Below are 6,373 nucleotides of genomic sequence, written 5' to 3' on the forward strand. Positions count from 1 at the left end.
TGATTTGGTCCAATTTTGCAACAATTATTTGGGAGGTCCTTCACAAAAAAAAAACCTCCTTTTGGGCACTCGGAAAATGAAAAATGGTTTTTTTGTCCAAAGAAAATGAAAACTTCCTTAGGCAACATTGTTTGCCATTCCAATATGCACCCTTGTGCACAATATGAGATCATTTGAACAAACTATGCCACGAATGTGGCCATAAGATTGATCATTTGGCTTGAAAGCCATAAATCTTCAAAGATGATAGCTCATTTGTGAGAACACTTTTTTAAAATAGTTGCCGTATTACAAGTTTGTTATTTTTCCTGGGAACTTGGCCACATATATGACACAATGCGAAGGTTTCCCAATTTTTTGATTTTTTTTGAATTTTTTATGCCTGTTTCAAAATGCGGTCAAAACGGCGTGAATGACCGTTCCTAGCTAGTGGTTGAATCTTGGAATTTTTTTGGTGTTTCTCTGATTAAATAGGTACTTATGTAACTAGAAATGATTTTTTGAAAAAATAAATAGCAAACTATGAAGCAGCTGCAGTTCAAATTTGACCCCCTTCCAACTGAATCGGCGGAAATTTGTCGTTTTCATGAGAGGTGGATCAAAACTTTTTGCAGCCAACCATTTTGTCAATTGTGCATTAAATATGTCCTAGTATTTTAGAAAATTGATTTGGTCTAATTTTGCAACAATTATTTGGGAGGTCCTTCACAAAAAAACCTCCTTTTGGGCACTCGGAAAATGAAAAATGGTTTTTTCGTCCAAAGAAAATGAAAACTTCCTTAGGCAACATTGTTTGCCATTCCAATATGCACCCTTGTGCACAATATGAGATCATTTGAACAAACTATGCCATGAATGTGGCCATAAGATTGATCATTTGGCTTGAAAGCCATGAATCTTTAGAGATGATAGCTCATTTCTGAGAACACTTTTTTAAAATAATTGCCGTATTACAAGTTTGTTATTTTTCCTGAGAACTTGGCCACATATAATGACACAATGCGAAGGTTTCCCAATTTTTTGATTTTTTTTGAATTTTTTATGCCCGTTTCAAAATGCGGTCAAAACGGCGTGAATGACCGTTCCTAGCTAGTGGTTGAATCTTGGAATTTTTTTGGTGTTTCTCTAATTAAATAGCTACTTATGTAACTAGAAATGATTTTTGGAAAAAATAAATAGCAAACTATGAGGCAACTGTAGTTCAAATTTGATCCGCTTCCACCTGAATCGGCGGGAATTTGTCTTTTTCACCAGAGGTGGATCAGAAACTTTTTACACCCAACCATTTGGTCAATTGTGCATTAAATATGTCCTAGTATTTTAGAAAATTGATTAGGTCCAATTTTGCAACAAATATATTATAGGTCCTTCACAAAAAAAACTCATTTTGGGCACTCGAAAAAATGGAAAATGAGTTTTTCCTCCAAAGAAAATGAAAACTCCCTTAGGCAAAATTGTTTGGAATCCCAAGATGCACCCTTGTACATAATATGTATAATTTTGAAACAAAGAAAACTGATTTTTGGTACTCCGAAAATAGAAAATGATTTTTTGTGTAAAGAAAATAAAAACTGTCTTCGGTAACATTGCTTATCATTTCAAGATGTACCCTTATGCACAATATGAGATGATTTGAAAAGTATAGTGGTGCCATTTTGTAAAAAAGATGGTTGTTTATTCAAGAAAACCTCATTTTTGTTGCCAAAATTAGTCAAAAAAGGAAAAGAAGAAAGAGAGAGAGAGAGAAGTGTTGGATCTGGGGAGAGATTTGGAGTGTTGGATGTATGAGAAACGAATGGTCAAGATTTGTTCTAAAGGAGGGATCCGTGGCCTCGCTTGTGATTGGCTGTTGCCTTTGCATCTAAAATGCCAAGGAAAAATTGCCATCTCTCGCGATCCCCCCCCCACCCCTCCCCGCAGCCCAACCACCCGAACCCTAACTCAGATCCTCTCCCACTCCAGCCGCCGCTGCCGCCCAGATCCAATCCCTCCTGCCCAGATCCAATTCCTCCATTCTTGCACGCGTCGGCCACCTTCCTCCGGCGGAGATCGCCGCCCTCCTCCTCTCTCCCTCTCCATCGACCGCACTACAGCCGCTGCGACACACACCAGAGCTGCTGAGATCCGCATCCCAGCACCTACGCGGAAGGTGGTCATCCTCTGGCCCGCCGCATGCACGCCTCGAACCGCGGAGGGGTAGCCCAAGTGGCGGGGGTTCCGCGAACCGCGGAGGGGGAAGGGGCGATGGGCAAGTACTGCGCCGCTGCGGCGGTGGCGGAGGAGGGGGAGGAGCCGGTCGCGGTGTTCGTGCCGCCACCGCCTACCAGGTACCTGTATGGCGACTACGACTGCTGCTCCATCAAGCAGGTCTTCGACAACCTCCACGGCAACATCTCCCTCGATCTGGTGACCTATTCGATTGCCCCCCTTATCCTCTCCTCCTCCTCCTCCCCCCTTTCGCATCGCCCTCATTCGTCCTAGCTGCTCCTGTTTCGTTGCGGTGGCTTGGCTCGCGGGATTGATTGATTGGGTTTGGTCCGGTGGTTTGGGCTAGGAATCCTTCGGTCTCGGGTTGGCTGGCGATTGATTCGTTTTGGGCCTTCACCGCAGCGCTAGTTCCTCCGCTACCGCACCGCATTGCTTCCCCACGACGGGACCAAACAGCAACGACAGTGCAAGTCCTCGTCCACCGTGTTAGCAGTATCTGCGCAGTTTTTCCTCTTCAGATTTTGGGTACTAGTAGTATGCTTGTGTTGTTGTAGCATATCAACTGCTTATTAGCCAGCAAGTACTACTCCCCATGTGCCACTCCGTTTTAAAATTGAATTTGGTGGCTGTGCCATGTGCCCGGCAGTCTTACCGGGATTGCTTGGCTCAGTTGCTTTCATTGCTTGCTTGCTTGCACAAACATCAATCCACCCACTGTTTTTTGCCTCGCTAGCTCCTCAACAGGCTAATGCATCACTTGCTTCCACTCCTGTAGGCTGTAGCTCATGAAATTCTCAATCAATTGAGGACTGTAACTGTTAGTTTTCTGAACACTAGCTGGTATACATGCAACTTCTTCTATCCAAGGAAACCCCTTTAAGTCTGTTTTTTCAGTCTGCCCTCTGCCCCCCGCTGAATGTTGCCAACAAGTGTCATATGTGCTTGGCCATCTCGCTGCTGGATATGAACCTTGGGGTCATGGTTTTGTCTTGGCCCCAATAGGATATGGCACTTCAGCTGTGACTCTATCTATGTATGTATCTATCTATGTATGTATCTATTCCTACCAAGAAAATGGAAACAAACAGTGGAACTCTTACCGGGATTTTTATTCTAAGCATTTTTGTCATAGTCAATAAGCTAGTTCATGAATCAAATTTGTTAATGAAATGTTTCTGTAGCATGTTATAGTTAATTAGTTGGCAAGTGTGATGTCCATTTGCTGGATTCCGTCGCCTGGTTCCAGACGCCTCCTCTATTTTTTGCAGGTCCGGCAGCACCGCCGCGTCGACGGCGAAGGTGGTGATCGCGGCGGCGAGCAGCGCGAGTTGGTGGCTGCGGGACTCGACGGCACGGCTCTCGTCAGCAGCGACAGAGGTGGTTGTTAGGTGAGCTAAGCGTGCCTCCTCGCTGCCCCCAAAATCTCGTCCCTTTAACGCGTTCCATTTCGAACAGCCGGCGCATCAGCGACGTCGGTCCGTCGCCTGATTCCGACTAATGCAGCTTCTTTTGGTCTAGCTGGGCATTATTTTGAGTTCATATATGTGCTTGTCACTCCATAGGTTATAGTGATTCCCTCTGTTTCCTTATGTGTTCTTGTAGTTTGGTTGCTTTCCTGTTCATGCATGTTTGTACAGCTATATATAGTTTTGCTGTGAATCTGTCGTGCATGTATTGAACTGCAGGAAATGTTGAATACATGTTCACTCTCAGCTGGGATATTGAATTGTACATAGTTATGTGATTTATTCATGTCTGCTTCTTATCTTATTAAGTGATTATCTTTATGTCCTTGCTACCAGTAGGATGGTCAATAGCTTGTTTTGTAGTTCTCTACTTTATGCGAATCCTTACAAGCAGCAGCCTTCACAACTCTTTCATACCCAATAACTGGGAAAGAGTGTGCCACAGCAATAGAGCTTTCCTTGTACCAAATGCACGCACATCACGTGGCTTCTCAAGTCCTTCCTTCCTTCTATTTTGGTATAAAAATCTTCTTCAGTTTTGTACATGGTCCCTGGTTCCTTTGATGACATTAGTCAAAATACACTGATGGATAATTATATATTCACACTGGACAACTATTAATTTCTTTTCCTGTAAAATGAGATGACATGATGCAAAGTGCAACCTGGACAATGACATATGGAGTAGTGTTTTTCTTACTAATTTTGGAATAGATCCATTGCATTAATATACTGAACCTAGCCAAATATGAATTCCTTCCACATTGACATAGAAATAATCCCAGTTCTGCTTGTTGTTTTGTTTTACTGTGTCCTGCTGCCACTGGACATAATCTCTTCTACTTGATTCACTAGCATAGTTTTGATCTGGTATTTACATTCACTGTACTGTATAGGTAATTAGTGCTTCAGCTATTTCTAAATCAAAATATACTTGCATTTTTTGTATCCAACCATTCACTGTTCTCTAAATGTCTGCCAGATATCTTTGCTAAATGCTGGCCCTTCGCACGAAATGTTTAGCTTCTCCTTTGGTGGAACAAGTGATAACCTACTTGCTACTGGTTCTAGTTCCAAGGTAAGGGAATGGAGAGAGGGGAGCTGCTCCTATTGTGTACAGGACACCATGGTAGGTTCTTTTTTTGTTCTGTCATTTTTCTCTTCCTGATCTGAACATGTTGAAGGCTCTATTTTGTGCAGGTTGCTCTCACGAGAAGCTACTGCTACAGGTTGTTTCAACTTTGAACTGCTTCTGTATATGGCCTATACTGCAATTGAGATTTAAATTTGTGGTTGTTCCTCTTTTACAGATGCTCAAGTGTGAAGCCGTGAAGTGTGAAGCCGTCAAGTTCTACTTAGTGAAGAGTAGCATATTGTAGCATATATGTGTTGTAAAGATTGTAATAGATTTATTTAGTGGTATATTTGATGAAATTTATGTGTTCTTTTTGATTATGTATGTGATCTGAAAACTTGTGAAATGGAAACTTTACTAATGGGTCCACTTATGAAAATAATCTGTCAAATTTGTACATTTCGGACATGTGGGACCAATTTGAGAGATGATCATGACAAGTGGGACCCATTTGACTAGTGGGACCAACTTGAATATATAATGGCTGAAAATAGAAAAGTAATAAATAATAAAAGGCCACGGGCCAACAATAAAAAAGGCTACAACATAGGGCTTGGCCCATGAAGCCGACCAGAATTACCAAGGAAAAAAATAATAAAAGGCCGAATTAATGGGCTCGGCCCATGTAAAACACCTAATTGGACCGGGCTGAATCTTGTGCCACATCAGCTTGCCACGCTGGATGCCTACGTGGCCTGGGGAGGTTACTAGTGACCAAAACGCCACAGTAGGAATATTTTGGTCGTAAACGTCCACGACCTTCTCACAAAGAAGGTCGCTATAGTCAGTTTACGACCCTCAGCTTTTGACCTTCTGTTTTTGGTCAAAAAAGGTCGCAAATGAAAAACAATGACCTATCAGTGACCAATAGTCAAGGTCACAAGTTGACATATTTCTTGTAGTGAACGGCCGTAGTGCTTCTTCAACCTCTGGTCTTTTGCTCTAGCTGCCCAAACCAGCGTCGATTGTGCCGCGTGCTCCTGCCTCCCGCGGCCGGTTGTGATGTCGCGGAGGCCTCACCGCTGTTGGGAACGTAGTAATTTCAAAAAAATTCCTACGCACACGCAAGATCATGGTGATGGCATAGCAACGAGAGGGGAGAGTGTTGTCTACGTACCCTCATAGACCGTTAAGCGGAAGCGTTATGACAACGCGGTTGATTGAGTCGTATGTCTTCACGATCCGATCGATCCAAGCACCGAACGTATGACACCTCTGTGTTCAGCACACGTCCAGCTCGATGACGTTCCCCGGGCTCCAATCCAGCAAAGCGTCGGGGATGAGTTCCGTCAGCACGACGGCGTGGTGACGATGATGATGTTCTACCGGCGCAGGGCTTCGCCTAAACTCTGCGATGATATAACCGAGGTGGAATATGGTGGAGGGGGGCACCGCACACGGCTAAGGAACAATCCGTAGATCAACTTGTGTGTCTCTAGGGTGCCCCCCCCGTATATAAAGGAACAAGGGGGAGGCCGGCCGGCCCTTGTGGGCGCGCCAAGGAGGAGGAGTCCTCCTCCTAGTAGGAGTAGGACTCCCCCTTTCCTACTCCTACTAGGAGGGG

At 43.9% G+C, this 6,373-nt stretch overlaps 1 long non-coding RNA gene across 1 annotated transcript; it reads left to right on the forward strand.

Annotated features, from left to right (window-relative positions):
• Window positions 1-2,378: 2,378 nt before the first annotated feature.
• On the forward strand, window positions 2,379-4,898 carry LOC119367169. The gene is made up of 3 exons (XR_005176217.1): window positions 2,379-2,406; window positions 3,477-3,596; window positions 4,657-4,898. It is a non-coding gene; the product is annotated as an uncharacterized LOC119367169 (long non-coding RNA).
• The last annotated feature ends 1,475 nt before the right edge of the window (window positions 4,899-6,373 follow it).

This window comes from Triticum dicoccoides, chromosome 2B (assembly GCF_002162155.2).
Source record: "Triticum dicoccoides isolate Atlit2015 ecotype Zavitan chromosome 2B, WEW_v2.0, whole genome shotgun sequence".
In the NCBI taxonomy this organism is placed as follows: Eukaryota; Viridiplantae; Streptophyta; class Magnoliopsida; order Poales; family Poaceae; genus Triticum; species Triticum dicoccoides.